Source organism: Octopus bimaculoides, chromosome 6 (assembly GCF_001194135.2).
Source record: "Octopus bimaculoides isolate UCB-OBI-ISO-001 chromosome 6, ASM119413v2, whole genome shotgun sequence".
Taxonomy (NCBI): Eukaryota; Metazoa; Mollusca; class Cephalopoda; order Octopoda; family Octopodidae; genus Octopus; species Octopus bimaculoides.
This window is the reverse complement of record NC_068986.1, coordinates 6635236-6646499: the sequence shown is the minus strand read 5'-3', so window position 1 is coordinate 6646499 and position 11264 is coordinate 6635236. Positions and strand designations below refer to the sequence as shown.

Below are 11264 nucleotides of genomic sequence, written 5' to 3'. Positions count from 1 at the left end.
TGTATATATTGGGTCATCCCATAAATAATGCGTTTTTTAACACTTATTTTATTTTTCAAAATTAAGATAAACAAAGTTCCTTTTTAATCTAAAATATACTCTCTTTCATTTTCTACAATACTTTTCCATCTACCTATCTATCTGTCAGACATGCAAGGCCCCTCTTCCAAAATTCACTTGTCTGTGATGAAAAATACTCCTCCAGTACTGTTCTGACTTCATCTACAGAATTCATATTTCTTTGGTCCAAATGATTTTGAAGAGTGCGGAATAAATGATAATCAGATGGAGCAATGTCCAGCGAATATGGTGGGTGGGGCATCATTTCCCATTCGAACTCTTCCAGTTGCTGTATGTGGCTAAGCATTATCTTGGTGGAAGAACACTATTCATCTTGAAACCAAAGCTGGTCATTTTCTGAAGGCACACTGGTGTCGATGAATGGTTGAATGACCAAATCCAAGCTTCTCTGCTCGTTCCTCAACAGTTATAATGAAATTTTGTTCCACTAGGGTTTCCAAGACATGCTCGTTGAGCTCTACAGATATTCTAGGACAAAGCTCGTCTTCTAGGCTGTAGTTTCCAGCTTGGGATTTCTGAAACCACCGTTGATATTGGCTTAAACTTATTGTCTGATCCTCATATACTGCATTAATATTCCCCACACTTTCTGTTGCGTCGTTGCCTTTATTGAACTCATAAAGCAAAATATGCCAAATATACTCCTTTGTCAATTCTACTATAGCTTTGATAAAAAAAACTGTTAAAATCGAACTGCACTCTTTGAAACTTGCACTAAGAACAAGCACAAGGTAAAATTACTACCTGCTTTTATAGCAAGTTGATGCATGTAGTTTATCCCATCCCCTTTTGAATTTTAGTTCATGCAATTGAAAAAAACCGCATTATTTATGAGATGACCCAATATATATATATATATATATATATATATATATATATATATATATATATATATATATATATATATACACATATATATATATGTATGTATGTATGTATGTATGTATGTATGTATGCATGCATGTGTATATATGTGTATGTGTGTGCATCCTATGTATGTGTGTATGTCTGTCTATGTTTATTAGTGTAACTCTGATATGTCAAGTTGCATATCTTCATTTTGTATCTTTTATCTTTTACTTCTTTCAGTCATTGGGTTGTGGTCATGCTAGAGCACTGCCTTGAAGGGTTTAGTCAAACGTATGGCCCTCACTACTTATTTGTAAGACTGGTAATTATTCTATTAGCCTCTTTTCATGAACTGAGTTACAAGGTTGTCAAGCAGTTTAGTGGGTAGGGTGGGACAAACACAAAGACACACACACACACACACACACACACACACACACATACATAAACATACATACATACATATATATATATATTAATTAGATAAAGATAATTATGGTCGGTCTTATGAGGTTACCCTGAGTTTCATGTCCATAAAAGTGCTTAGCTTTATGGACATGTAAAACGAAGCACTTTCTGGATGTGAAACTCGGGATAATCCCATACACCAGCCATAATTATCTTTATCCAATTATTCTACTGCTCCATAACTTAGAGTGTGCTTCTCTTTCAGATTTATAATTTACTGACAACCCGATATGTGTGTGTGTGTGTGTGTGCATGTACAATAAGCTACCACACAGTTTCATCTATGAAATTCACTCAAGGAATTGTCCAGTGCAGGGCTATAGTAGAAGACACTTGCCTAAGGTGCCATGCTATGGGATTGAACCTGAAACCATGAGTTTGCAAAGTGAACTTCTTTCTTAACCACACAGCCATGTCTTAACAAAATATAATTTAGTGGTCTGAGAAATAGATTTCTATAATATAAGTACCAAATTAAATCAAATACTAGAATTGATATGATCACTTTAAAATAGATAAGTACCCCTTAAAGGCTATGCTTCCAATATGTCCACAGTCTCCATTTGTTCCCATTAATTGAATCCTTGTAAAGGAATATGAAATCATCCATGAGAATTTGAAGTTTAATCACAGCTGTGTTATGTTGACATGAACAATTAGGTGCATGTAACTCCCGGCAACCACAATCAACAAACAGTGAGATTCAATGTCATGATGAATAGTTAATAGCTATTCGTTACTTTGCTTCACACCATTGTTTAATTCATTTCAATGGTTGCCAGAAGTTTCCTCTGTTGTTTTATTTAGTTGTTTTGTTACTCTCTCTCTCTTTCTCTTTCTCTTTCTCTCTCTCTCTTTCTCCCCTCTCTTCCTCTTTTCCGAATGACACACCATATGCCATCTTCATGAAATATATTAGAAGTAGAGAACATTTGGACATTGATTTTTATTTCTGTATGCTGAATATTCAATGCACATCTATATATATATATATATATATGTGTGTTTCTGTGTGTGTGTGTGTATATATAGATATATATATATGTACACACACACATATATATGTATACACACATACACACACACACACACACACACACACACACACAGAGACACACAGACACACACAGATACACACACACACACATATACTCATGCCAGCATAAGAAGCAGATGCTAAATGAAGATGAAGATGATATACCTATATATACATACATATACATACATATACATACATACATGCATATATAAACACACACACACACACACACACACACACACGCACGTACACACGTACGTACACACGCACTTACACACACACGTACACACACACACACACACACACACATATATATATATAAATATATGTGTGTGTGTGTGTGTGCGTGAGTGTGTGTGTGTGTGTGTATATATATATATATATATATATATATGCACACACACACACACACACAAAAGGATGATAGGAGAAAATAAAATACTCAAATCAATAAATAATTACAGCAACGTCATTCATGAAAAATCAATTCTTACTTTCATTTCTTGTTATGCAAAACTTACTGCTAGGTGGGTAGGGTAATTTTTGAGGTATCAGTAGGTAATATTTGAAGTATTGGTGGGGTAATATTTGAAGTATTGGTGGGGTAATATTTGAGATATTGGGGGTAATATTTGAGATATTGTGGGTAATATATGAGGTGTTGGGTGACATATTTGAGGTATTTCAGATAATATTTGAGGTGTTGCAGATGATATATGCAGTGTTGATGGGTAATATTTGAGGTACTGTGGGTAATACTTACTTCATGTGATCACATGATCAACCAGACTATCAGATGTTGTTATACATCGCTGGTCACAATGCACTTTTGCACTGTTTTAGCCTTCAAATGATGCCACTCCATTGGCTAGGCGAGAAGGCCAACATTCCTCACTGATCAAAAGGGGGACTGGAGCACTATGAAATGAAGTGTTTTGCTCAAGAACACAATGTGCCACCGAGTCAAGGAATCGAACCCATGATCTAGCAATCATGATTGCAACAGCCTAACCACTAAGCTTTGTGCCTTCACAATATACTAATATTTAGTTTATAACTAATAATAATAATTAATACTTAGTTATCAGTGGGAAATGTTTGAGATATTGACTGGTGATATTTGAGATATTGACTGGTGATATTTGAGATATTGACTGGTGATATTTGAGATATTGACTGGTGATATTTGAGATATTGACTGGTGATATTTGAGCTATTGTGGATAATAGTTGAGGTACTTTAGATTATATTTTAGGTCTTGTGGGTAATATTTTAGGTTTTGTGGGTAGTATTTAAGGTACTGTGGGTAGTATTTGAGATTTAGGTCTTGTGGGTAATATTTTAGGTTTTGTGGGTAGTATTTAAGGTACTGTGGGTAGTATTTGAGATTTAGGTTTTATGGCTACTATTTAAGGTATTATGGTTAATACTTGAACTGCCAGGTGGGTTCTATTTGAGGTATCGTAGGTAACATTTGTTTTATTATGGGTAATATTTCAGGTACTTGTAGGTAATCTTTTAGGTATTAGTGAGTAATATTCTATGTACCAGCAGTGTAATATTTAGGGCATTGGTGACAAAAACTTGGGATTTTAAATGCAGTACTACTGGTTCTTCTTTTAATGGATTGATCAAGGAGAAGCTGTATTCATGGTCTTTCCAGGCCCTCTGAAGCTGGTAAGTTCAACACATTTAATTTCTCTATTGAGCAAGCAGGTGGTCACAAGAAAAACAAGGTCAGAGAAAGACATCCAGTGGGACCAACATTCTGCATAAAAGGATTGGAGCTAATGCTTAATGAAGGGCCTGAGATGGGATCAAATGAGCACAGTATAAGTGACAAGAAGAAGAGAGACTAGTGAATCAAGAATCTTTTCTACTCTAGGCACAAGGCCCGAAATTTGGTGGGAGGGGGCCAGTTGATTACACCAACCCCAGTACACAACTGGTACTTAATTTATCAACCCCAAAAGGGATGAAAGGTAAAATCAACCTAGTCCACAGGAGTAAGCCACTGTAGTAGCAGTAAAAATGACTGAGAAAGGAAACATTATGTTTGTGAAGCAGATGCTGGAACATATTGGGTACTGACTTCATGGGAATTACGTAAGCGGCCCTTTTTTAACTAGTCAAAGATATCTGAATGTATAGCTGCAGTCATACCTTCCCAAGTGTGAGAGCAATACCTTATTGTAAGTATCACTTAAGCTTTGTAAAAGGTTAGTAACTGTTGTGAGATGAAATATTTGCTGATCCCAGAAGGAAGATCAATCTTTATGATGATGTAGTCTTTGCTCTGTTGACAACGTGAAATCACCCAAATTGAAATTTAGTTTGAGCCAATCTTTTCCTACATCCTGCATACTATTGTATATGTTTCCTGCCTCTGATAAGTAGCCAAAGATGTAATGGTTCTTTAACTGTATGGAATGTTTTCTTCTATATACAAATCTCACCCCATGCATTGCGTGGTTAGTAGACATGAAAGCTTAACACTTTCGCTATCAAAACTATCTGCTCGACATCAACCATTAAATGAGGGTAAAATCAATAAACTTTAACTCATTTTTAAAGACTGGTGTATACATATTTATAGCTTCTGCTTCGTATAATTAATTTCCGATGGGTTTCATGATATATTATTTACAGAGTCTGGTATTTATAAAGACAACTGAAATGATGTTGCGTAACACTCATGGTTCTTTAAATAAAGTGAAATAGTTACAAGTAGCAATAGAAACCAAGTTAATAATTCACTTGCACATACTGTAGTATAACTGTAAAGCACAAACTTTACACAGGTTGATAATATCTTTTGTACTCACTTAGATATGTTAAAAGAGAAACAGGTGGAATTGAAAGGAGGAAAGTGACACAGTAAATAAGTTATCATGTTACGCAACATCATTAAGCTGAAGCATGAGTTCTAACTTCTTGAAGTTGGTGAAGTCGTCCAACTTCAGCAACTTCAAAAAGATCTTTGATAGAATGCATAGGGAATTCATACAGAAAAGGACATGTTTCTGGGGCAGAACAAAGATGGGAACACTAAGATGTTTGATATCATCATAAGTGTGCATCTGATATGTGTACTGTCCCTTTATTTTGTTCCTGCTGGTGGTGAATTACTAAGCTAAACTAAAGACAATGTGACACATTTCAAGGAAGAGAAATGGCTTCTGTTAGGCATTCATTCCCTTTTCAGGGGAAGTAAGGCACTTAACTTTAAGGAATAATCGAAGATTCTTTACAAGTTTTGACTTACAGGAAGTTTGGCAATGAAACTGAAATTCAGTGATGCAATGGTACAGTGGAACTATGAACTTATGGTACAGCAGTAGTATGGCACAGTGGGACTATGGTTCTATGGCACTGACACTATATTGTTCCAGTTCACAAGCTTTGGGATGATTGTTAAAAACACTGATCCAGTAAATAACCTTGTTCACTAAAAAATTATTAATCTAATAGTTTTGAGTTAAAATCTGACAAATACCTACTGTATTGTGTACTGTACCTGCTATGGGGGAAGGGTGAGTGACCAGAAGGGAGAGGGAGTGACATCATGAAAGGGGATGACATGATGTCACATCAGGAAGCGACAAGTTGAAGATGCCTTTTTCTTACAGGGTCTGCAGAGCGGTCAAGTCATGTGCTGGGAGTAGTCGCAGTGTAGTAGTCCTCGCTGGCAAGTGATTGGGAGAGCTTGCACATGGTTATAACCGTGAGGTCTGGCTGGTTTTCCAGTGATCTGATGCTTGGAGGTATTGTCATCAATTGCAACTCAAGATAATGCCATTATGAACACAACAACTTGTGAAATCTGGATTCATACATTGTGGACATTTTTAGAGTGAAGCAACAAAAGAAGAGAAACTGTGAAGCCTCTTCTGCTCTTTTTTAAAAATCTCAAATAACAAAGGAGCAAGGTTTATTTGTAAATAAAAGTTGATCATAATGTTTCAGGGTTCAAACCCATGCCAATCTCCATGAAACCAGTAATCATCATTTGGGGAAGATTGTCAGCACGTTGCTGTTACTGCCATCACAACGATATCTGCTTTAGGTTGACTAGAAAGGAGTTTTGATTTTAGTTTGCATCAGAAATAGTTAAGAAGGCTAGGAAGAATATCCTGCTGTATAAAAAGGAAATTTTTTGACATAAACTATTCTATCTGTGACAGAATAGAAAACCAACAGAATCAAGGACAAATTCTAAGGAAATACAAACATTATTTCTCCCAGTTGATGACAATGATAATAGTGACTCTGGTGATGATGATGATGATGATGATGATGACAGTGATGATGACGACAACGACAACAACAACGATGATGATAATGATAGTAGTGGTGGGTGGTGTGTTGTAGTAATTGCAGTGGTGGCTGATGATGGTTGAAGCATATGATACCATGATGACTACCCAAACTGCTGCTACCATTATTTGAACCTGGTATTTAGATATGTTCTTTAACATCATCATTTCAAATCTTTCCAGGGGCAAGCTTTAGCTTGCATCCTTCAATAGTGGGGATGCAATAAAATGAGTACCGGTCATATCCTAGGTTGTCTTATTAAACTTCTTGCAAAGACATCTGGCCTTGTACTGATGCTGAACATCTATATTCTAACAAAAAAGAAATACTTTTAGCATATGAGGTTTAAATTTGTTCAACCATTTAACATCTGTAGGTTGGACAGAAGACTTATTGAGGCTTCATATAATTTCTGTCTTTTCACAAGGCATTTGTCAGCATGAGGCTGTAATAAAACTTGCCACAGAGTGGGACTGAACCTGGTTGCAATGCAAACTCCTTAACTACTCATCTATGCCATCTAACTACAGTTAAATAAATATATATTGATGCATTAACAAACATTATTATTAAAGATTGCAATAGATGTGACTTAAAAAAAAATTTCAGTAATGCAATAATAATAATAATAATAATAATAATAATAATAATAATAATAATAATAATAATAATAATAAGTTCAAAAGATAGTGCTCATGGGAACTACCCATATCCTACGTAAAATACTGTCTATGTGATCTCAAATTTTAAAGCAAACACATAATTTTCTTATGGTTTCTTAAACATTCACTTGAACAAAACTGTACAAATCCAAATATATGGTACCCTAGGCATAACACCTACATGAACTTCTAACTTGTTGTCTCTTGAGGTCTCTGGGTGAGACTTGGATCCAACTTGTACAAATGCAAAACAAAAGTCAAACATAAAATAATAATAATAATAATAATAATAATAATTGCTTCAAAGGTAGCCAGCTGGCAGAATCTTTCACACACCAAGTAAAATGACTAGTGGCATTTCATCCATTTTGAGTTCAAATTCCACCAAGGATGACTTTGCCTTTCATCCTTTTGGGGCTGATAAAATAAGTACCAGTTGAGTACAGGGGTTGATGCAGTTGACTTAACCCAACCTTGAAATTATTGGACTTGTGCCAAACTTTGAAACCAATAATAATAACTGCTTCAGATCTAGGTACAATGCCGACTATCCCTGTACTTGATTGGTACTTTATTTTATTGAGCCTGAAAGATGAAAGGCAAAATTGAAGCAGCTGGATTAGAATTCAGAACATAAAGAAGCAGAGCAAATAATATGAGATATTTTGTTGACAATTTCATGATTCTGCCAATGTACCACACTAATGGTTCTACTATATGCACAAGGTCTGGAATTTTGTGGGGATGGGGCTCGTCAATAACATTAACTCCATTACTTGACTGGTACTTCATATTTTCAATCCCAAAAGGATGAGAAGCAAAGTTGACCTCAACGGAATTTGAACTCTGAACTTAAAGCAAGAAGAAACGCCACTAAACACTTTGTCCAGTATCTTAATGATTCAGCCAGTTTGCTGCTATGCATCACCCCAAAAACAATAATAATTCTTTCCAATTTTGGCACAAGACCAGTAATTTGAGGGGAGAGGGTTAGTTAATTACACCAACTCCAGTACTTATCTGGCACTTTATTTCATGAACGTTGAAATAAAGTAAGTTAGCTGAAATGGAATCTGAAATCTGAAGGTAAAAAATTAGAAGAAATGATGCTAAGTATTTCATCCAACACACAGCCTACTCTACCAGCTCATTGCCTTACTGAAAAGAACAGCAGGAAAATATTAGAGAGTTGAAAAGAACAGATAGCATGGTACTTTAAGGCTGAAAGCTGCAAGCCCAATACACATGCAAGACTCGAAGAGTTACAACAAAACCTGAGATAAAAAGAAACAATAATAACAAGTGCACTCAGAGAGTGCAAACCTCCGCCAAGGCAATACCAATGTCCCCTCAACAAGTAGCTAGAGACGAGTTTTAAAATGAGAATATCTGAAATAAACTTGACTGCTCTCACAAACGAAAATACTAAAAATGAACCCAACCACTCTCAAAAATTAAGTAAAAAAACCCGGAAAAATAATCCAGAATCCTTGTCCAGTACCCAATCAATTCCAAAATATAATCAGTTCATGCCAGTTACGAGGCCAAACAGCCCTGAAAGTTTCATCCGAATCCATCCAGCAGTTCTTGAGATATCTTGTCCACAGCAAGCAAACAAACAAACAAACATAACTGAAAACAATATATCCACCTTCGCTAAGGCAGCGACAATAATAATGGTTTCAAATTTGGGCACAAGGCCAGCAACTTTGGAGGAGGTTTTAGTCGATTACATCAACCCCAGTGCTTGCTTATTTTATCAACCCCAAAATGGATGAAAGGCAAAGTCGACCTTGGTGGAATTTGAACTCAGAATGTGAAGACAGACAAAATATCACAAAGCATTTTGCCCGGTGTGCTAACAATTCTGCCAACTCACATCATCATCATCATCATCATCGGCATCGTCATCATCATCATCATCAACACCATCACCACCACCATCACCACCACCTCAGCAGTATTTAAACTCAAAATGTAAAGACAAATGAAATGCTGCTAGGCATTTTGCCTGGTGTGCTAGTGATTTCTGCTGGCTTGCCGCTTTACCTTTATTATTAATACTGATTTCAAACTCTGGCACAAGGCCAGCAATTTCGGGGGAGGGAGTAAGTCGACTGCATCAACTCCAGTACTCAGCTGGTACTTATTTTATCATCCCTGAAAGGATGAAAGGCAAAGTCAGCTCCAGTGAAATTTGAACTCAGAACACAAAGATGGGTAAAATGCTACAAAACATTTTGTCCAATGTACTAATGATTCTGCCAGCTCACCATCTTGTCTTTTGTACAGTAATAATAGCAATAAGGTTGTAGTGTTTGTTGTTATTTGTAGTAGTCAACATAATATTAAATGTAGCATTTACTGTTGTATTTATTGTAATTGTTGTTGTGCTTGTCAAATTTATTGCTGTGTTCGCTGTGGTGTTTGATATCATGTTTACATTGGTGTTTACTGAAACAGTGTTGATAGCATTGTTTATCTATTGTGTTTACTGTGGTCGTTGACACAGGGCTTATGCCGTATTTACTGCAATGTTTGTTATAGTATTAATTATACTGTTTATCACAGTGTTCACTATGGTGTTTGTTATAGGTTTTACTGTATTGTTTCTATCAGTGTTTACTGTGGTACCTATTATACTGTGCAGCATGCCTGTCACTAAGGGCATGCTCTAGACGGCACTGCCCTCTCACTATTCAATGGTACACTCTCAGATTTACTCCACTTTGGTGATTCCACTTTAGCATTATTACATATTAGTGGCCACCCAGAATATTCTGAAGCAGACCCCAGGCACCAAAGTCTGACAACAGGCCTGCTGTGATGTTTAATGTAGTGTTTACTGTGACATTACGTATAGTGTTCACTGGCCTGCTGTGATGTTTAATGTAGTGTTTACTGTGACATTACGTATAGTGTTCACTGACAACAGGCCTGCTGTGATGTTTCATGTAGTGTTTACTGTGACATTACGTATAGTGTTCACTGGCAACAGGCCTGCCGTGATGTTTAATGTAGTGTTTACTGTGACATTACGTATAGTGTTCACTGGCAACAGGCCTGCTGTGATGTTTAATGTAGTGTTTACTGTGACATTACGTATAGTGTTCACTTGTGACATTTACAATAGTATTTACTGCAATGTTCTAGTATTTACTCAGTGTTTTTTTTTTTTTTTACTCTGATGTTTACTAAGAGGTTAGATAGTTGACCACCTTGAAGGTAAGTAGTTCTGGCTCTTTACTATCCAGCCATGATAAAGGATATGCTTACCACATATTCCCATCTCATTTATTTCCAATGATAATACACTTAATCTAAATTAATGATCGTTAACCTTTCCTTGGAAATGTTATCAATTGTGGTAACCATGTTACTGTCAAGGATGTAGAGAATGGGAGGGTGTGTCTGTTTATATGTGTGCGTATGTATGTATGTATGTATGTATGTATGTATGTATATCCATGTATGTATATCCATGCTTGTGTGTGTGCGTTGGGGGTTTGACATAGGCATGTCATGTCGTTTGTGTCTATGAGTGTTTGTTTATTTGTCTATATGTATCTGTGTGTGTGTGTGTGTGAATATGTGTGTGTGTGTGTGTGCACTTGCGTATATGTGCATATGTCTGTAAGCTCATGTGCATATTAGTGCACGCATGTGTCAACGCATGATTGTGTATAAGTATGAATGAGTAGGAGTAAGAAAATTATGTAAACTAAAAAGGAGTGTCAAAGTAAAGAAAAACAAACAAAAAAGAATGAGAGAGAGAGAGAGAGAGGGAGGGGGGAGGAAACAGAGAGAGAGAGAAAGAGAGAGAGAGAGAGAGAGAGAGAGAGAGAGAG

At 36.2% G+C, this 11264-nt stretch overlaps 1 protein-coding gene across 1 annotated transcript in view; it reads left to right on the top strand.

Annotated features, from left to right (window-relative positions):
- Positions 1–4095: 4095 nt before the first annotated feature.
- LOC106867448 (uncharacterized) overlaps positions 4096–11264 on the top strand; it is an 89881-nt gene continuing 82712 nt past the window's right edge. Inside the window, exon 1 of the mRNA XM_014912326.2 lies at positions 4096–4114. The gene's annotated coding sequence lies outside the window, so the exon portion shown is untranslated. The remainder of the gene's footprint in view (positions 4115–11264) is intronic.